A 22,083-nucleotide genomic window follows, 5' to 3' on the forward strand; every position below is an offset into this window, starting at 1 on the left:
CTTATTTAATTCTGATTGCAGTGATTTCAGATTCTGACTTTGTAACTGTTCTGATGTGACTCCTCTCAGAACAAGTTCTTCACTATGAAACGAACCTGTTTACATTCAAAGTGAAGAGTTTAATAGAAATTGAACTAGGAAAAAGGCTGAGAGTCTTCAAAGTGAGAATGCATTATTAGCAGAAACATTGTGTGAAGCTTTTGGAGAGCAGCTTTTGTTTGACTCTGAAATAATCTGGATGAAGTCCACATTTTTAAAGTTGATATTGAAAGCTGGTTTTTTTCCTCTTCTATTCGTTTCATAAAACTTGATCATGAATAAAATTAATTTTCCTCTCGTCAAACCCAATTTTTCATGATTATTCAAGTGGGAAAGCTTAAAAGTGTAAAACTTTTAGAAGACTTGAAAGGGCAGATCTTATCCTGGAAAGGTCCATTTTCATACTGAGTAGATGAAACAATATTTCCTGCTTCTTTCTTAGTGAGGAATACTTGCTCAGAACAAGCAAAGCTTAAGAGGAAGTTTTTACCTGGATATGGTTTCCAGCTCTTGTCCCTTTACATCAGCACCCTTCCTCTCAATCCCACGAGTGCTTTCAGGAGGACTTGCTGCCTGCTGCTGCTGCAGGTCAAAGATCAGGTGCTGGTTTCAGTGTGATTGCTCACCTACAGGCTCTAGAGGCCCCTGACTAAATTGTGCAAGTGAGGATCTTCCTGCAAAAGCATTGGAGGACTTGGTGCATGGTTGTTTTCCAGTGAAGTGATTTGTTTTATTAGCACAGAGATAATGGTGTGTGCACCAAAGAAATACTAGCAACATGAGTGGAGGAATGTGTTGTTTTAAAACGCTTGCTATTCAAGGTATGTTCTGCCTTGTGGCTCTTAGGTCCCATGCTAGGTTAACGTAAGCAATGATCCTGGAGTAGGCAGGTGTGAGACAAGCTTTTTCTTCCTCCCACGGTCTTATTTTAAGTTTGATCCTTTTTCATTTTCAGGGGTTAAAAACTACATTAGTTACTGAAGACAAAAAGGTATGTTCAAAAGACACTTCAAGGAGAAATAAAAAAAATACAGGAAATTAAGTAATTAGAGGTTGTAAATACATAGTGAGGACTATCTATTTAAATAGAGGTGACTTGCAAAGCTTGTGTGGTTTTTTCTTTATGGATGCTGGAGCCACAAGGTCTACTGTGATTCTTTTAAAATCAATTCTGGATACGAAAATGAGGGAAGAATCTTACAGTTATGATAAGTCATAAGCCTGTAACTTCATTTTGCAATTAGTTCAGTCATGCCAACTGAAGCTTTTCAGGCTCATAAATTTAGTAGTGTTCATGATTAATCTAACAATTAAAATTTGTGTTAAAAACCACAGACTTAAGCATCCCCTGTGACTGGCTTTGCTGAGAGTGAAGATATATCCAGTAAAGCAGACAACGTGATTCTTAAATGCTGGGTAAGCTGGAAAATAGCAATGACTGAAAATGGGTAATGTTTTTTCAGCTAACATGACTTAAAAGATTAAGCCTTGTCTGTAGGAATCCTTTCTCTAAAGGCAATTTCAGCCTGGTTGCTGAGAGAATGTTGGTTCAGTTGGTAGCAGTAGAGATGGAAAAATGTCCATTTCCAGTTTCTCTCCTGAGCCTCAACTCTACTGGGACTATGGCGTGTTAATCACAAGTGCCAATCTACAATGCTCAAAAGGTATGTGGTATTTTTTCACTTCTGACTATAGGAGGCTGGATGCAAGGTGATACTCCCAAAAAAGAGTATTTGTTAGCAGCACTGAGAAAGAATTAGCCTAGTAACAACTGATAACATCAACTTTTAGGAAAAAGGCTTGCTTTTTTGGATGAGTAAGATGATATTAGAGATAATTATTTGTCTTGATACTGCTACCAGACAAACATGAAATCTCCATCTCTGGATAAGCTTTGTATTAGTCTTCTGTACTATTCTTTGTACAACTTTCACAAAATAGAACTTAAAATAAAAATAGTAGCAATTGTCAAAAGAATATATATGCCTGGAAATTGGATAATGTGCTGATACTGAAGCGGTTTGATATTTGCTATCCTTACGTCTAGCACTGTTGGCAAAAGAAATTCTGTAAAAGGTAAATTTATCAGTAGAATTTGAGTCTAAAACATGCAGGCTTGCAACAGAGGATCTCCTTTCATGGTAACTGGTTGTGGAGGCAGATTGTTCTTCACAGAAAGATAATCTGTAAAGGTAGCTGAGACATACTTCAGCAGTAAGGTGTTGTATTTATTCATCATCTCTTCTATTGTGCTCTTAAACTTGAAGGCAATTTAGGTGTCAAGAACAGAAAAGGCTGAATTTGTCACAGGTTTCCTTTGCTTTGTTAAGCTCTTGAAAATGTGTGTTCAAATGGAGCAGGACTAAGATAAGGTCTTATAATTGTTAATAACACAATAAAAAGTACCAAGTTCCAGTTACATACAAATGTTCACTTAAATCCATATTAAAGCAATCTTTTCTGCTTTTCTTCCTTAATTATCTTAATGAAAGCAGCCATCAGTTACTTTGAAACTCTCAGTATAATGGTTCAAGCTTTCAAAGGTTTGCTCTAATAACTGGGGGAGAATGTAGCCAAAGACCAAAAGAAGTTGTGAAATGCACTTTATAGTAATCGATATAATGTGTTTTACACTTAGTCTGTGAAGTCTACCTCATAGAAAAAGTACCGGTATTAAGAAAAGCTATTGGTGTTAGTACAGTCAGAAGTACAAGTGAAGACAGACTTAATTTAGCATTTGACTCCCAATGGTTTATATAGGTCTACTGAAACAATTCCTAGGATTGGCACAACTGCAGTTTCTCTTCTTACGCTTTGTGTTACAGTGCCTTAATTATAGTTAACGATGAAGTTCCAAGTGGAACAGATTTTATTTCAAAATTGTAAAAATCTAGATTTTTTTATTTTTTAAATACCCTACCAGGGGCGTTGTTGGTGCAGATGGAGTAAAAGCCTGAACTTGCAGGTTGTAGGCTATCCTCTGTACTTTCTGAAAAGATCAACTATATGTTAATGCTATTAGTGGCTGCCATACTTCGGAGCCGGCTGGTTATATCATAGATAGCCTGCTGTTAGCCTAAGGTCCAAATCCAGCCTTTAAGATTGTTTTTTTGTTTTGTGTCTGACCCTTTGTAATGGCTAAATATTGTCAATACTTGCTTTTGTTTTGGGGTTTTCTGTGGATTGCTGAGTAATAGATGCATAGATGCAAAGTCAGCTCATATCCTGCAGGGTCTATTGGCAAGTGCTTATTGCTACGCATCCAAACCAGCAGTGTTCTTGGGTCCCAGCTGGACTGAGGAAGCAGTACAGCTGCTGCTCTTAAGCTCCACACAGAATTACAATTTCCACCAACAGCTGGTTCTGTACAGAGCAGACCTCTGTGCTACTGCACTGCTGTGGTCTGTAGCTGCTGCACAGTACTGGGTCTGTCTCAGAGGTGCTGCCTTTTGTAGAGCTGCTCTGGCTGTGTCTTTTCTCTGGGCTTCCCAGTCTGCTTTTGCTTTTTTTTTTTTTTTTTTTTTTTTTTTTTTTTTTTTTTTACTGGAGTGAGGGGAAGTGAGAGGGGTGACTCAGAGGAGAGCCGTGCTGGGCCCCGGCTGGCCCTACATTTCCCAGGGTGGTTCCAGTGATGGGGAGTCAGCATGGGTCTGGTCCTGTACCCGGGCTGGCTTCCCCTGAGGAAGGTGGAGGTTGTGAGATAGCTCTGTAGCTCCTTAGCTTTATGAGCAGTGGACCTGGGCTGACCCTACTTGGGTGGGTCCTAGGCTTTGTTGCCAGGGTACAGTATGTACACTATAGCTCAGCCTGCCTTTGTCCTAGGTAATGAGAATCTGTCTCTGTATTGAATGAGTCTGCAAACAGTGGGCTGTACAAAAGTGGGTCCCAAGTTTAGAGTTGTCCACTCCTACATAATGCAGCTGCTCTTTTTTCCTCTCTCTGGAGAAAAATAAACCCCAAACTTTGCCTTGTGGTATCTCCCCTTCATCCTGATAGTTAAGAGGGGTGCTATTTCTTTAACAGCAGAGCACAGCATTCATTCCTGTAGCTCTATAAAGCTCAGTGGTGTGGAATATGTGTTTTAGCACATCTTCAACTAAATTGATCTGTTCCCAGTACACTCTGAGTAACTAAAACTTGAAAAAACCCCAGTAAACCAAACACCAAAACAACAGCAAAGACAAATGCTTAGACTTTTAGTGAAGTGTGTTTGAGACGCAGGCAAAGTTCTTCTTAAATGAAAGTTTTTACAGAATACTACTCCAGATGCCGCAAAACTTGATATAACTGACCCCCTCTCTTACAGTTTGTGATTCAGGTTAGGGTACAAGAATTGAGCCAGCTGCACATTTGCCCTTTGCCTGTGCTGAGCACACCTCAAGTGTTGGCCTCTATGAAATCCCCTATCAAGATAATAAGGTACAAAGTTCCCTCTTTGTGTGGGGTAAAGACTCTGATACCCTGTTAAGTACATGGGCTTATCCAGGAGGTCCAAGTGTGTTTGGGCAGATGTCATTAATGAACTTGGGCAACCTGGTCTAGTGGAGGGTGTCCCTGCCCATGGCGGGGGGGGTTGGAACTAGATGATCTTCCAACCCAAACCATTCTATGATTCTATGAACTTGGCCAGTAGCAGTACTGACATTTTTGTCTCAAAAAGAATGCTTCTTAAGAAGTACTTAGAGAAAAGAATTAGACAATGTGTGTTAGCTTATGTGAAGGCTTGCCATGCCCAATGGTGAGCTCATTCACCTTACTCATGTCAGGGACTGGGCACTTGCTATCTCAGCCTGGGTCTCCCCTCATCCTCCCCACCCCAGCAGCTCCCCTTTTTTTTAAGGGAGAAAGGTGGCAGCTTTAAAACACAACCAGTCTCATCTCTGGCATGCAGACATCCACTCCTGTCTCCACATTTAACTTCTCGGTGTTTTGATAAGGCTTATGTTGAGTGTCTGTTTTCCTCATTTTGTTTTCTTTCCTGGTGGCACCATTTTGAACTAAACCAATGAATTTTTTTACTAGGTCAACCTATTTTGCAGGTAGAAATCAAATGCAATACAATTTCTTTTGGTGACTGTAGTAAAAGCTTACACAAAGTAGGCCTAAAGCAGGAAAGCTGTGTTTTGTTTGAACTATAGCTTCTGCTGGAAATCATACTTTCCATATTTTTTTAAAGTTCAAATGTTAGATTCACTTATGCCTTTGTAAATTATTCCAGTGGCTAAAAGTAAGCTACAAATATTAGTCTAGTATCAAATGCCAGCTACTTGATCTATCAGGAAAAAAGCAAAAGATGAAATGAAGTTTGTCATCTTTGTCATTTAGATTATGATCTAGTTGTTGCTTAATTTTCTGTTATGTATTTCAGAAGTCAATTAACCTGTGTATTGAGAACTCAGTTTTCATGTGTGTGTGCGGGTGGGATGGGGACCTGATATTACAAAGCTTCTCTTAAAATGTGGGCACCCAAGCTGTAGGCAATACCTCAGTGATAAACATGAAGGAGACATGATGAGTGGACTGCCAATGGCACTTCCCTTACTTACATGTTCTGAGGTCATTTTTTCTGTCTCTTGCAGCATCAAATATTGACCTAGCCCTCACTTTCTTATTGGCATAACTACAATCCAAGATGATCCCTATGATGGAAATTTAGTCTATATTCCTTTTTGTGTATACATGACCTTATGTTTGACTTGTCATCCATATGGAAATAAATTCACTGTGCCAAGGAATCTGTTGCCATAACTAGTCCTTTGTTGTTACCTCTGAATTTGTCAGTTTCTGATATTGGCAGATTTTACTGTTAAATATTCTTCTTCCCAGGCATAAGTACAATACAACCAGTATTAAGCCTAACACTAATCTCTGCTGGACACAAATAGAAGCACCTTTTCCTTTCCCTGGTGGGCTCCTATTTACCTATTAATATGATTAATTGATCACAAAGGTAAACATTTAACCCACTTGAATTTAAGATTATGCAGCTGAATTTTATGGGGTTTGTATGCCTTTAACTCTGTGAAATCATTATAATAGAGGTTAGCTTGTGATTATGGCAATTCTTGTGACAGAAGCTTGGAGTTTCTGAGAGAAATAGTGAGATTGCACTTCATTGTTTGTTAAATATTTGTATTATGGAGGTCTGGAGACTTCTGAGTAGAAAGAAAAGAAAGACTTTGTCACTCTGTTGCCATATGATCTGATTCATTCTCAAATTAGTAATGTAAGAAATGATGCATTACAAATGAGCTTAGAAGCACTTCCTTTATTTGCCTAATAGCTATTATGGCTGTTGCAAAGGCTCCCAAGATGTGAAGCAAACATTAGAATCTGTGGAGCGTTCCTTCTAAAAGTATTTTATTTTCTGAACGTAATAGGACTTACAGTAGAAAACGTAGGATATAAAATCAAATATTTCCCCAGTGTAGTTATGGCTGAATTGTGCAAGTCAAAACTTGTCCTCTCCTTTCTACCAGATATGAAGTGATTTATATGTACTCCAAATAATGCATAACATATGCTTCAAATTAATCTATTTTAAGTTGTTTAGATGAACTTCTCTTAAAGTGGCTCTCAGGAAGATGGAGTTTAGTATTGCTTTATACTCATTTTTCCAAAGAAGTTCAAAAACCTATTGTAGTTCACTGCTTTTTTTTAGTTCAAAATATTGTTCAAACTTTTGGAAATAAAGCCAGAAACAGCAAACCAGAGTCTTTAAAATAATATTTCGTTCCATACATCTGAAAGCAGTTTATGAAAAATGTTGTTAGAAACCTCAGATGGCACCCTTCAATTTAAAGGAGTAGTAAAATGAGTCATTCTAAAAAACCCCACCAAACTATAGTGGTTTTTGTCCAGTAATAGGAAAAGGGATTGACTCTGGATATAAAATGCTGACCTTTATTGCATTTGCATTAGGCAGAATTATTAACATTGTATTGTAGGGGCTGTGGCACATTTTTGGCAAGCTGGTACATTCCTCCCTTTCTTTGTTGCTTCCTCCCACTCAAGAGCTTTTGTCTTTCTCCATCTGCTTTTTAAAGAGAGAAATGTAGTATGCATAAGGACCTGTGAAACTGTAACTTGAGTTTGGATTTGACGTAAAGCTAAATTGTTACCATAAATTCAGACTACAGAAATACACAAAGTTAAAAAGCTCTGTTTTCTTATTTAAATACAACCAAATATAGTTAAACTGTAGAATCAGGCAGTAGGAAATGAACTGCCCAGACTTGTGTAACTAATACCTGGCAGAGCTGAGAAACATCTACTGTGTAAGTTAATCACGCTTGCTCCATGCGTGTTCATGTATCATCTTTTCTCCATTGAGAGAAGGCTATTATGAAAGATGACAGTGAGTTAAATATAAGAAAAAACCCGACACTTGTCATATCAACACAAGAAGTGTATGATAGTATGATGCAAGTGCTGTCACACTCTGTTTTTAGCAAATATGAACTTGGTCCGTGGTTTTACTGAGAAATCTTAGTCTCTGTTGGATTGAATTTGTTGTGGAAGAACAGCAGAACCTATAATTTGTTTGTTAGCATGGTAAGAACTTAAATTTTCATAATCAGACCTATTGGATGGCCCATGTAACGTAGCTGAAAATGGTTATGTGCCATGAGCTGGTATTTTGGAGGATTCTTTTAGGCCTGTTGTATGCAAAACCTGTTAGCAAGGTTCAAAGATGGCTACATGCGCTGCACGCAAATCTTCTATGAACAGCCTTGGAATGCTACGTGTGTGGTTGTTTCTAAAACAGATAGTAACTTTTCCCCTCTCCTTCTGTTTATATATAGACATAGATGAATTAAAAAAACTTGATTCATCTTCAGGCTGCTTTTTATTAATTAATTTAAATTAAAAAAAAAGTCTGTAAAGAGTAAAGTTCTCCTTTAAATGAATGTTGAAGCAGTTTAGGACTAATATTTAAGCAAGCAAGCGTTTTTATAAAGCTAGTAATATTTTACTTTAAAGGTATCTCCCTGTGGTGTTTAATATCTAAGGCTGAAGAATTACATCCCTGAGAACAGAGAAATGGGGGGGGGAGGGAGGAAAGAAAAGTTGGCTTTTCATAGCCTAGGATGCCTCAAAAATAGGGCATAAATAGTAATACTAATTTTCCTTTTTATGCCCTCTTCAGATTTTATGAAATGCTAACAACCGAAAGTAGGTCTAATCCTCGTTACGAGAAAACCAAAACTGTTCTGTATGAAACATGGAGAGGTGGCCCATTCTTTTCTGAATGTTGTTGTTTCTCAAGTTTTATAAGGTGCTGTGGTCTTCAGGGAGGATAGAAAAATGTTCTGTAACAGTATCCTGCAGGTCTTGGGCCTGTCTGTACACAGTAACATTGAATCTTAGAAACAATTATTTTCAAACTGAGTAAACTGGGTGGTTTGGGTTTTTTTTTTTTACTTTTTTATTATTAAAACCAAATCTGCTTCTATAGATTGTATATATCTCCTTGGAGCAAGGTTTCTGGCTGTCACTGTGCTCTTAGTCACTGGAAATTCTCATCTGTAATGTCTTTACAGTTACAAGTATTATCCTGAGTTACACAATTTCCGAAAAAACAAAATAGCTAATAATTTGATAATGGAAGACATCTGGATACTTCCAGACAAAGCTTTTCAAGGGATAGCAGATACTTTAAAAAACCTCAAAAGGTGCATGTGGGAGTACCTAAATATCTTCTCTAGGAGATTGTCATGAAAGTTCAGAGAAGGTGGGGTCCGGCTTTACGGGTAAAGTGTTGCATCTTGACGGCTCTTGTTATTCTCAAAACTATGGAGAGGTAAAAGGTTTTCAAATATTCAACTATCACACAAACCTTTCAGATGTGTTAAGTTCAAATTCTTAGTGATATGCTGGCATTATGGCTTTTCTATCTCATCTGTCTTAGTCTATGCTGGCTAACAGCTGTTGCCATTTTCTGCCCTTCACATATTCATAAAGGAATACCTTGAAACAGACTCCTTGAAATACTTTAATCTGTACAGTCATTGGGTTGTCCTCAAGAATAGACTAAACATCGTGCTCACTTTAGTAAAGTTGAGTTAGGGAAGCATTGGTTGGGCAAGTAATACTTTTGTCCGTGTGGGCAAACCAGTTTTTCTCGTTCAGTGGTAACCAGCATAATATAAAATATCTGTATTTGGGTTGTAGTTTCTTCATTTCATTTGTAATCTAATATTTTTGGGGGATTGTTTTAGGTTTTCCTGTGCTGCTTATATCGATCTTGACATTTCAAACTGTAAAACTGTGATGACACCAGCAATATGCTTTGGGAAAGTTAGCAGAAAATTCCGTTATTTAGCACCTGAAGACCTTTTATTTTGTTTTTTTCCTCTTTATGAATGTCTACTGTTGGTTGTTTTCTTGTCTGTTGTGCACAGAAGTCACGGTATGCTTATGTGCAATTTAATGCAGACAGGTGACCTGATGGGGACTGAAATTGTAATATTTAGTAGCATTGTCCTGGTCATATCATATAATGGTTTGGGTTGGAAGGGACCTTAAAGATCATCTAGTTCCAACCCCCCTGCCATGGGCAGGGACACCCTCCACTAGACCACATTGCCCAAAGCCCTGTCCAACCTGGTCTTAAACACTTCCAGGGATGGGGCCTCCACAACCTCTCTGGGCAACCTGTTCCAGTACCTCACCACCCTCACAGTAAAGAATTTCTTTCTAACATCTAATTTAAATCGACCCTCCTTCAGCTTAAACCCATTACCCCTTGTCCTGTCACTACACTCCCTGATAAACAGTCCCTCACCATCTTTCCTCTAGGCCTTCTTCAGGTACTGGAAAGCCGCAATTAGATCTCCCCAGAGCCGCCTTTTCTCCAGGCTGAACAATCCCAACTCTCTCAGCCTGTCCTCATAGGAGAGGTGCTCCATCCCTCCGATCAGCTTCGTGGCCCTCCTCTGGACTCGCTCCAACAGCTGCATGTCTCTCCTGTACTGGGGCCCCCAGAGCTGGACGCAGTACTCCAGGTGGGGTCTCACTGGAGCGGAGTAGAGGGGCAGGATCACCTCCCTCGACCTGCTGGTCACGCTTCTTTTGATGCAGACCAGGACACGGTTGGCTTTCTGGGCTGCAGGCGCACACTGCCGGCTCATGTTGAGCTTCTCATCAATCAATACCCCCAAGTCCTTCTCCTCAGGGCTGCTTTCAATCCATTCCTCGCCCAGCCTATAGTTGTGCTTGGGATTGCGCCGACCCACGTGCAGGACCTTGCACTTGGCCTTGTTGAACTTCATGTGGTTCGCACGGGCCCACCTCTCCAGCCTGTCAAGGTCCCTCTGGATGGCATCCCTTCCCTCCAGCGTGTCAACCGCACCACACAGCTTGGTGTCGTCGGCAAACTTGCTGAGGGTGCACTCGATCCCATTGTCCATGTTGCCGACAAAGATGTTGAACAGTGCTGGTCCCAGTACTGACCCCTGAGGAATGCCACTCGTCACCATTCTCCACTTGGACATTGAGCCGTTGACCACAACTCTTTGAGTGCGACCATCCAGCCAATTCCTTATCCACCGAGTGGTCCATCCATCGAATCCATGTCTCTCCAATTTAGAGACAAGGATGTCATGCGGGACAGTGTCAAATGCCTTGCACAAGTCCATGTAGATGACGTCAATTGCCCTTCCCTTATCCACTGACACTGTAACCCCATCACAGAAGGCCACCAAGTTTGTCAGGCACGATTTGCCCCTAGCGAAGCCGTGTTGGCTGTCACCAATCACCTCCTTGTCGATATATCTAAAAACCAGAATGTCCTTAAGCAAGTCCTTTGAGAAATATGGCCTAGCAGAGCTCACTATTAGTGCTTCCAGTTAGTGCTCAGGAAAGCTGTGATGAGCTCGTTGCTGGCTTTCATACTGAAGACTGACCTATGATATTTCTAGCCCTGGAGAGAAACTTATTAAGGATATGTTTCTTCTCCTTATAGATAGTGAAATCTCTAAGATAGAGTAAGAAACTATTGCTAGTGCCTTTAGCTATTGAGTTCAATTTTGAGCTTGGGGTAATTAAAAACAAGGAGCAGGAAAACCATTCCCCATACTAAAGGTACTTAGATTTTTAATTTTTTTCTTAATTCTTTTCTTCCAGACTGTAGCATAAACAGATATATTATACAACAAATTTTATCTTTTGGTTGATTTGTTAGCAGTGGCCATTAAATAGAGTAACAAACACAGAAATTTTCTTTGGGAAAGAGAAGTAATGCTATGAAATGGTCCACAGCATGGAAGTGATCGCTTATACTTAAGCTTCTCAGTTTTATAAACTAAATTCCATTTCTTTAGAAGTCGCAGTTGTAAAAGACCAGGTAGAGTTGTCTGAGGTGTCTGACCTGTGGTTGACCAGTAAGAGCTTTCTGCTTCACTGTGCTGATGTTTTTTCTGAGTGTTTTGCTAAGAAACTAAATACTGCAACTTGAGTAGAGCTAATTACTGAATGCTACCAGTTTCTGGAGAAAAATGGTTCTTTTCAAATTTTTTATTAAAAGTACTTCTTGTTAGTCACACTTTTTCCTTGGATGCGTGCAGAAAGAGCTTGGAGACGTACAAAGCAGTTTCTGCTTTCTGTGTTCAGATGCCACTTGAGATACAGAAATGCTGAGTGGTGTGACCCATAGCGGTGTTTGAGTCAGGCTTGCAAATACTTGGTCAGAATTGTGTTGATGTGGACACAGCTTTGGGTGTGCTGGCCTTTACGGAGGCTTGAGATATCATGGGTCTCACGATTTTTACTTCTTGTATTGAGAAGCAATACAATTTTGCTTTGTGAATGCATGGAAGTTAATGGTAGCTAGTACATGAATACAATTTAAATAAACAATACTAATTTTTGTAGAACCTTATTTTTCTTTACTCATTTGTTTTGGTACCTGTTCCATGCAGTTTTGAATCTGATGGGTTAAAAAAGTCCTGTTTAGTACAGAAAAGCTGCATTTTTATGTACAGATGTGATGCATTTTCACTAGTAAAAATACTTGCTCAGGCAGATCTTTGTATTCACTACCACACTTAAACAGACATGAAAAACCTCACTGACTTGTTTCTGAAGTTACTATTCCCAGCACTTCTTCATCTGCCATTCTATTTTGGTTGTGGAAATTGGTAGAAGTAGATGAAACAGCTGCATGGTGGCTGCTTCAGTTTTAGTGTGGTTTAGGGTCAAACAAAATAGTAGTACTTATGTTGGAAAGAGGGAGAACTGCGCTGAGCTGATTATACTTGTAAATGCACCGGAGTTTTATCTAGAGGACTGAGCCAAAATGGGTGCTTGTGTTGGAATAGACTTAATTAAAGTTTTGTTCAAAGGCTTTTTTGGTAAACCTGTTAAATCAGTTTGGGAGCCACTGATGTGTAGGGAACTGGTTAAGGATGTACTGCTGTTTTTGTTGGTGTTTCTGCACTTGTTCAGACTCTTTGTGCCTTTAACAGTTGCCTTATGTCACACAGTGGCAGAGTGGCTGGGATGCCTCCAGCTGGAGGGGATTGTCTGTGAGAACAGCAACAGCGTGGCACAACGAATACCTGCTGTATAGGAGGCAGAGGAGTGGTGGGAAAGGAACACTCCAGTCATATTCGTTAGGGAAAGCCATGTACACGCTTATGTGTAGGCTGATCACTTGTGAGCTTGAGGGAGGGCAGATGCTGGTGTGGAGTCCTATAGCTGCTTTTTGTTACCCTGAGAATTACTTTCTGATACGTGACACTTCTTATTAGCCTCTGTTGGGTGATTTCTGAAAATCCAAATACATTTTTCATCTTTCAACAACTCGGCTAAATGCAGTTAACAAGAGTTCTGATGGACAACTAAAAGTATATCTGGATTTCTACAAAATGGGGTTTTGTTTGTCCCATTTATGACGCTCAAAATTTACTATTTTGAGGCAGGCTAAAGTTTGGGAGTACATTCTTTGTCAAAAGTGTAAAGATCTCATTTTCATCTGTCTTGACAGATGTGAAGCTGTTAATGTCAGCTATTATCTGCTTCTCTGGAGCTTTCACTGCTGCTGTTTGTTTGGGACACTTTGTTTAGGACACTTTGTTTAAACCAGTTTATCACCCTAAAGTGCAGTTTGTAACTAATTCTCAGAACTGCTCCTAGCACCCTTTAAATGCAAGTGCAACATTTACTATCCTGTAGCATAAAAGCTGCCTTCAGTATGTGCGTATTAGTAGCCCAGTCATTTGCTGCGTACAGTCAGAGCTCTTTAATGCATACTCTCCAGTCCTAGTGAGTTGTTTAAATTATTTGTTCTAACACTTCACCTCTTGACATATGTATGACAGTGCTGTGCCCTAGAAATGCAGGGCAGGCTGTAAGGTATGGTTTGATATATCAGATGAAAGAGGTGTGTGTTCTAAAGCACTAGAATACATAACCACAGGGATGCATCATTTCAGTTTCCTGAAAGTAACAATTCACTTTCATCACAGTTATAAACAGGGAGGTTGTGCTGCTGTTGGGGAGACAGCTGTCTCGCTACCTAATCACGTTCATTCCAGGGCATATCACATCTGTCAATCAGGCTCTCTATTTTTGACTGCAGGAGCAAACTTAGCCATCATTAGCATGATACTTGTGTTGTAAGGTTAAGCAGGGTAGAGAGATAATTTGGAGCTAATTCTAACCAGTTGGTTAAGGTTTCCTTGATTTGTTTGTATTGTATTAAAATGGTTAAGTTAGAATATGCTCAATAAGAAGTTTTTCAGGAAGTGCCTTTTCCCTTATTTTGTACTTTTTTTGCATCTGACCTTAACTGCACCTCCTGCTTGTGTGGTGTGGGAGGAATGACAGTAATGGAACGTAGAAAAGATATGAGTGGGAGTCACTTCGGACCTCAGTTTTCAGGTAACTCTTCAGGGACATGAAGGGCAACAAGAAGGGCTTCTTCAAGTATATCAGCAGCCAAAGGAAGACTAGGGAAAACATGGAAAAAGCTGAGGTACTTGGTGCCTTTTTGCCTTTGTCTTTATTGGTAAGATTTGCCTTCTGAAGTCCCAGGCCTTGGAAACCAGTGGAAAAGTCTGGAGCAATGAAGACTTGGCTGTGGTGGAGAAGGACCAGGTAAGGGAACATTTAGACAAATTTGCTGTAATGAAGTCCATGGGACCTGACAAAATGTACATATGAATTTTGAGTGAGCTGATATCATAGCAAAGCCACTCTCAATTATTTTTGAAAGACTATGACAATAGAAGAGAATTCCTGAGGACTGAAAGAAAGCAAATGTCATTCTTGTCTCCAAGAAGGGCAAGAGGGTCTGGGGATTTACAGGCTGATCAGCCTCACTTTGATCCCTGGGGAGATGATGGCACAAATTCTCCTGGGAAGCCATTTCCAAACATATGAAGGACAAGAAGGTGATTAGCAATAGTCATCATGGATTTATGAAGGGGAAATCGTGCTTGACCAATCTGTGAGCCTTCTGTGACAAAGTGACTAGGTTGGTGGATGAGGGAAGGGCAGTTGATACTGACTTCAGCAGTGCTTTTGACATTTTCTCCATTAACACCCTCATTGACAATCTAGTGGATGATGTACAGGCTAGATAAGTAGACAGTGAGGTGGATTCCAAACTGGCTGAAATGCTGGGCTCAAAGGGTTGTAAGCAGTGGCACAAAGTCCAGCTGGAGGCCAATTCCTAGTGGTGTACTCTAGGGGTTGATAGTAGGGCCTGGGCTGTTTATCATCTTCATTAATTACCTGAACAATGGGACAGAGTGCACCCTCAGCAAGTTGCAGATGATACAAAATTAGGAGGAGTGGATGACACAAAATACAGTTCTGCTGTTATTCAGAGGGACCTTGACAGCCTGAAGATATGGGCTGTCAGGAATCTCATGTTCAAAAAGGTTCAACAAGCAGATCTGCTGGAAGGGTGTCTGCGTTCCAGCACAGTCACCCTTGTACTTCACTGTTTGTACTATTGCCATCAGTCGGCAGACTGCTCGTACTCGGGTTTGGGCAACATACTGCCATTTAAGCATGGTGATTAGACTACAAATATGCAAAACTGTTTGGAGAGAGCTATCAGAATCCTAGAGAATAATGTGATAACAAAACTAAAACACTTATTTTAAGGGTACTTGAAATGTCGAGGAGGCAATTTTCACAGCTCTGGACCATTATTTAAATGTTACTTGATGTCAGAGTTCAATGAAGCAAGGAACATGACAGCAGTTTTAAACACAGCTTATGTAATGATTTGTCCCTTGAGAACTTAAAGGGTCGCTGCTGTCTACCCCAGTGTTGCTGAACCCACAGTCAGCCCTGCTGCCACAGGTTGCATGCTGTTTGTAAGGTACTTTGTGAAAATGCAACATCTTGTCCAGCTGTCTTTTAAGTCTTCAGAACTAGTGTTGCCACTTTGTTATTGTTTGCTTAAGCACATCTTTTTCAAGATGTCAGGTGTTCATACAGACTTGGTTTGCAGTTCTCGTCTTCAGAAATGTTTTGGCTGGAGTTAATGGTTGCACAAAAAGTGGATTATGAAAAGACAAAACCTTTGAGTATGAAGGCTAAGAGGAGTTCTAGGTGCAGAGTCCTTGAGTTGTCTCTGTTTATAGGTAACCAAAACAGCTTCGTAGAACTGTTGGGGTGTATGTTAAGCATCTTGCAGGTACCTGTATAAAGGATTTGATAGAAGAAATTGGAGTCCAAAGGAAGGACTTGAAGAAGATGACCTTGATTGATTGTCACACCCAAACCTGCACAGAAAGGGGTTGTGTGAACTCTGGAAGGTTTTCATAGACCTTATAAAGCAAAATTCTAATGTGACTTGCTTGAAGGAGTGAAAAGCAATCAGTGCTGCATCCAATCTTAGAAGCAGGTAATAGTAGACAAGTTTCAGGAGAAAAACTTGAAATAGCTATATGCTAAAAATGATATTATTTTCTGCTTAAAAGCCCAATGTATCAATTTCTGTTATTCTAGGGTTTTGTGCTGATCTGTTGTAGTACATCTTTATCATAGTCTGAGACTGTGACATTCTTCCATGGCTTTGTTCTTTCATGAGTGGTGGTGTATGACTGAAAAAGTCATCACAAGCTTCTAAATTACAGGTAGTCTCTGGAATGGAGATACTCATCAACATAGTTAAGCCAAAATAAAAAAATAGCTTGACTAACGTGATTATACAAAGAAAAATTTTAACTTGGTGCCACTAATACTTGACGCAGATGTTCACCTGTACACACACCACCTTCGTGGGCTTCTGTGGTTGTCTTTTTACTTATGTTGGCTTGGCAGATTTGGTACAGCTAAGATTGGATTTTATTAGTGCGTCAGTGATAGATGTCCATATTGATTCATTTAGATAATGAAGTTGCACAAGTATCATGAGTTGTATGAGAAGGCAGAAGACAGGCTGGAGGTTTAACAAAAAAAAATCTCTCCTAGTGTGCTGAATCTAGAAATACTATTCCATATGCTCTATGGATACCAAGCTACTTTATTAAAAAAGTACTTTTAAAGGGACATTCTCAAGCTTATTTATAAATCAAACTTCTGAAGACTTAAATTTGCTGCAGCATTTTCTGTTGACAAATATACCTAAGTGCCTATGCATCATCATACTGCAATCAATTGCAATCAGTTTGGCAATTGCTTGGATAATCCTTGTTGGAAGGAATATGTCAATAGAAAGAGATTCCTGTTTTAATCCTAATAATGCAAGCTGGAATGTGTGTTGTCTGCTGGATTGTTATTTGAAGTGGATGCCAGAAATTCTTATGATAAAATCAGTGATAATCATTATGCCAATTTAAGGAGACACCAGCTCCACTCCAGAAGTTCATAGCAAACAAAATCTGGAAAATTTGATCCAAGATGAGACTGCATGTTGGCCCTGGAATACCTCTCTCTCACCCCAAATGTGGCTATCCAAATTTGAGAAGCCTGTCTGCCTGTGTGAACTTAGTTTTATTTCTCATCTATGAAATTGATCTTAGAATTTTGAGATGCTCTTGGCAGGGAATTGATAAGAAAAGTATTTATACAGTTGCAGCTGTATGGTTCTTCATGTGTATTCTTGATTCCATATGTCCAGATGCAAACAGAAATTAAATAGGGTTGATTTTCTTTTTAAAGGGATGGTAATCAGTCAGCTCCCCAGTATGTGCGGTGGAGTGACTGCTATGTAGTTTGCTGAAGATTCTGAACTGGAAATACAGTTAAGTATTTTAACAAAGGTGGTTTTCTAATTTAAAATAGGGGTAAATATGGCACAGTGTAATATGTGAACCACAGCATTACAAGCAGGTAAGCAGTCTGGGAGGTTATAAGAATTCAGCCAAGGTTTTTTGATAAACTTAGCTCTTGAGGCTCAATTTTAGATTGAGCAAACTTTTGTACTTCAGTCTTGCTCAGTGGAATTTAAGCTGGACCCTAAAAATACAGTGAAAGCAAAACAGGTTTTGTAACGACGCTTTGAAGAAGCGAATTTTATTCTTTTTTTTCTGCAAGCTTGTGCAAGCTCATAATATAGCTGCACTTTCTAAAAAAATATGTTTATGAATCTTTTCTATCTACTAACATATGTTACCACTATTTAAAATAGCATTTGTGAATTTAGCAATACTTTTAGATCCTGAAAAATAGCGTATAAAGAATGTAACTGGAATCTGTAAATCTTGACATCTGGTTTATTCAGTCTGGGTTATGGGATTTGCTTTGTCATTGTGTGAAAAGTACAGTATGTAAGTGTGATTCACTGTTTGAACTAGGATTTAATATATGCAAGTTCAAATTTGACTCTGACTTGGCTCTGTGTTTTGCTGTGTGTCCCTTGCACAATTCTCTTTGCTATTTGATAAAATGGCATTCCATCCCTCAAAAAAATCTTAGCTGTTATTTTAATTTGATGTTAAAAACTGAGGTAATGAGTTTTACCTAATGTTTTAAGAGCTTGAACTGAAAGAAATGTTAACTGTTTGAGATCTCATGTGTGAGCTTTTTTCTTCCCCATCTCAGTTTCAAATGCAAATATCTATAAATGCAAACTGATTGCTAACACTTGGTAATTGAACTAGAGACCAAGGTTGTCCAACTGTCTTACTCCAGTAAACATTTTTAAGGGTTTATAGCACTAAAATCTCACTGAATGAAACTTTTCTGTACTTTTCAGTAGACATTTTACTAAAAAAAGATTGAAATAATGTTGCTTATTTTCTCAATATTCTCCATTTGCATAAACTTCAAGAAAAATGGGGAGAAATGATAACTAAATATAAAGGTCTAATAATAAAACCACAGTAAACCCACATTTAAAGTAGTCATTCAAGTAGTCTGGGCCAATCTTTTTGTTAATCATGTACTTGAGAAGATAAGACTTTTCAACCAGTAAAGCAGTAATTTTACTTAGGAGGGAAATTGGTAGAACATTACTGGTTCATTTAGGAGCCCTGCAATTTATTATTGACCTTAACAGCTTCTTTGGTAAGGAGTTGGTGACACTACTAAGAAATAGGGAAAATGAACCTGATCAAAATACTCGTTGACCTTGTTCCTTATGTCATGGGCATCTCCTCGCAGGTTTGGGGATGTAGTCCTAAAAAAATGAAATGTGGAAAACATCCCATCTTTCCTAAACATATTAATACATTTTCTTTAGTGAACAGACCTGGACTATATTCTGATAAATTCCAAATCTCTATATTTTGGAAGAAATAGCAAATAAATATTCTGTGAAACTAATTTCAGGAAACTTACAACTTCAAAACAGAATGGATGTAACAAATAAAAGCTTTCACACAAAACCACCACGTACAGAGCTTAACAAATATATTGTTCCTAGTTCCTCGCAGCTGCAGAAGTGGACATGTTCACCAGGATTTCAGAATTGGACAAAACTTGGTTAGAAAAGCTTCGATGTTCTTAGACAATCATTTTTTTTTTGGAAGCCAAAATAAGTAACTAGCAAAACTATATTTATTATCCTAATCTCCAAATTTGAATGCTTGTTACTGCTTTCCTGACAGGATGTTCTGGAGGACAGTGTGTCCCTCCCTTGAGGTCAAGGCAGGACAAAGGGAATAGATCTTCATCCTTAAGAGCTGGAGCTATTTTAAACAATGATGCACCTTTGATATGTGATTGTCTGCAGAGAAGAGGGGTATCAGCTACAACACTTCCTCATATTGTTGTGTGCTCAGAAACATGTCACTGTGAAGGTCTCAAATCTTTACAAAGTCCATATTGTAATCTGGAGTGTGTGCAAAGCTGTAATTTGTGAAAGCTCAATTTCTTGAAGACCTTTGTACTAATCAGTTTAAAACTCTACCCTTGCTTCATAGATAGAGTTTAGCAAGTTGTTTTACTCCATGTGACACATGTTGAAGGGGACTTGTTTTGTTTGTTTCCTTTTTTCCCCCCAAATCATGACTCTTAATTTACATCTTTCAAATCTATATAGAATGACTAGTGAATTACTAGTAAATAACTTTGTAGTAGAATTAGAGGGCTGGGTTGGTGGGGATTTTTTTCTTTTTTTTTTTAAAGCTGTATTTTCTGCTGGGAGTCTCCTTGTGCACTATCTTCTGTGGAGCACCACCCTTCTGTCCTTACGGGGCTGTGAGTTGGTGTTAAGTGAGTGCTGCTTCTGGATTACTGCTGCTCAGTACATAGGTTTCCCAATTTAAAGGAGTGTCACTAGTTTTTAAAAGGAAAAAAAAAATGGGCTGCTCTATTCAGGCAGTGTGACCAGAATGACCTTTGAAACAAAATCATTATTGATACCAAGCTGTAGACTTGCTTCAAGGTAGAAGTTTTAAGTACTGATACTTGCTAGGAATTTAGGATTTAATGAAGAAGTGGCTGACTTGCAGTAAGCTACATGCCAACTTAAGCTGAATATGTAGAATTCTAATAGAAAAATGATACAGTAATTAATAGCACCTAGAAATTTCATCGGGGATTATCATTATTTTATAATTCGAAGTAAACTAGACATAATTTTGGTGCACTTGTGGCAGCTGTAAAGCAAATCTCTTCCTTTTAAAAGAAAGAAGGTGGGAAAAGGATAGGAGAGGAAACCATGGGAGGCAGGGTAGGTAGGCTATTTGGATTAGATTTAATATTCACAATCTAGTGATGTGTTGGCTACTGTGATGAGAACTTCAGGGACATGGGGAAGAGGGGATTATAGCTTTGACTTTCCTACTGAGAGTCTTTAATTTTGGTTTGTACAGAAATGGAGAGGACAATTGTCCACTCCTGAGCCTTCCTGAATATAAAAGTGATGTTGCCTTTCACTTACCAGATTGATACTGTGGGTTGTGGTTTTTTTCTTTTTCTTTTTTTTTTTTTTTCCCCCCTGAGAAGTGCTTGCTTTCCTCTGCCTTTTTTAATGGAACGCAAAATGGAGACGAAAAGTCATGAATTCTCCTAGAGGCCGGAGTCTGCAGAGAGGCACTGTCATATCTCTTCTTTGTGTGGGTTGCTGAGGATTGATACCGGTTGGTCTACCTGGGAAGCTGTGACGGAAGGGCACAGCAGAGCAGCGCTGGGCTCTCTGAAGACCTTTGTCCTCATTGTACAAAGTACATACAGTACTAGTCCAAGCTCTTATTTAACCTGTAATCCCAAACAAGGTAGTGATTTGGATTGATTCAGGAAGCTTTTTTGTGTGTGGACGAAGGGAGTGAGATAAGACTGCGTAAGAGCCCAGGGTTATGCTGCAGTCAAACTTTGCAAGTGATGTGAGCTGGAAGTCTGGCCCTAATTTATATTTTGCTATTAATATTAGGACTTGATTTTGTACTTTGATTACCTCAAGTCTGGTGGAAAGTTTTTTGGTTTTCCCCCTAACATTTGCCTATAGGATATTTTGCTATGAGTAAATGTGTTAAAAACATAACACTTCAGTATATGTTTAAATAGTAATTGATGCTGGGGGGGTGGGTATTTCCTGATACTTAATGATGATTTAGGAAAGGTAGTCATCATTGGCCAGGAAATACCAACTCCAGATTAGATCGAGTTCAGTTATCTAAAAGATATTTCAGTGTCCATCCGAATGTGGTATGCGGTCAGAGACATTGTGTTCATAATAGCATCTTGTTTTCGTGTTTAATTATAGAATAAGTAGTGGTATGTGGGTTGTGTGTGCTATAAACATGTTGTGTTGGACTCACTGCCTCTGCTGCCCCAGCTTTTGGGAAGTGGTCGGACGGTGTTGCCTAAAACTCGACTTAAATTCTGTAATGGTAAGAATTGCTTTTGGATTCTCAAATTAAAGAATACTTGCTACTGCTCCCCCTCTTCCTCCCCCTTGGCAACCACAATTGCCGTCTAGGTAAATTTTAGAGTATACTTCAGTTTGGGATTAAAACGGCATCTTTTCAGGTTGATCAGGTTCCCTTCCACTTTTCCAAATGGGTGTGATGATTTTGTGAATCCTTAGGAAGCATTTTTTCCCTCAGGAGTCTTGTACGTTGTTTTATTCCCCAATGATGTTTACATCAACCTATGTTCTTCAGTTTACAGATTGACTTGCTGAATGTATGTACTTCTTCCATGTCATTGACAGAAATTTAAAGGACTGATATTAGAGAAAAGCAGTGTTTTATTCTCTCCCCTTCCCCCCTCCACAACCTGTATACAGATTAAAGGAGGGGCTCGTTTTGCTTATTGTACTCTTTCCTACCATAACAAAAAGCATTTTAGACTTGTGTTGGGTTTGCACAGAAGCTCATAAAACTTTTTTCAAGGTGAATGACCAGTCTTTTGATAGGGTTAAGCAGATGCCATGATAAACTTTATATGACTATTTAAGAGATCTTGAGAGATAAAATACCAGTAAGGCTGAGTAATGTTTCCTTTCTAATCCCATTCATCCTGCTTAGCTCAGTTTAGATAAAGATGTGCCTCCTCCTTGCAGGAAAGGGTGCAGATGTGATAAAGCCTTTTGTACCAGCCAGTAAACTGAACTGGTCAAATAAACTAGATGTGGAGTGTACAGCAGATGGTGCATAATGATCTTAATAGCTTTGGCTATGTGAAACCAAACCA

The 22,083-nt window shown here is 39.1% G+C and overlaps 1 protein-coding gene across 15 annotated transcripts in view; it reads left to right on the plus strand.

Annotated features, from left to right (window-relative positions):
- The window catches only part of NUMB (NUMB endocytic adaptor protein), a 97,455-nt gene that overhangs the window by 15,724 nt on the left and 59,648 nt on the right, over nucleotides 1-22,083 (plus strand). The window contains exon 1 of one of the 15 annotated variants that reach the window (XM_054825903.1): nucleotides 14,120-14,139. The exons of the other annotated variants lie outside the window; for them this stretch is intronic. The gene's annotated coding sequence lies outside the window, so the exon portion shown is untranslated. Of the gene's footprint in view, nucleotides 1-14,119; nucleotides 14,140-22,083 lie in introns of those variants that run through there. 15 annotated transcript variants of the gene reach the window in all.

Source organism: Grus americana, chromosome 5, assembly GCF_028858705.1.
Source record: "Grus americana isolate bGruAme1 chromosome 5, bGruAme1.mat, whole genome shotgun sequence".
NCBI classification, from domain to species: domain Eukaryota; kingdom Metazoa; phylum Chordata; class Aves; order Gruiformes; family Gruidae; genus Grus; species Grus americana.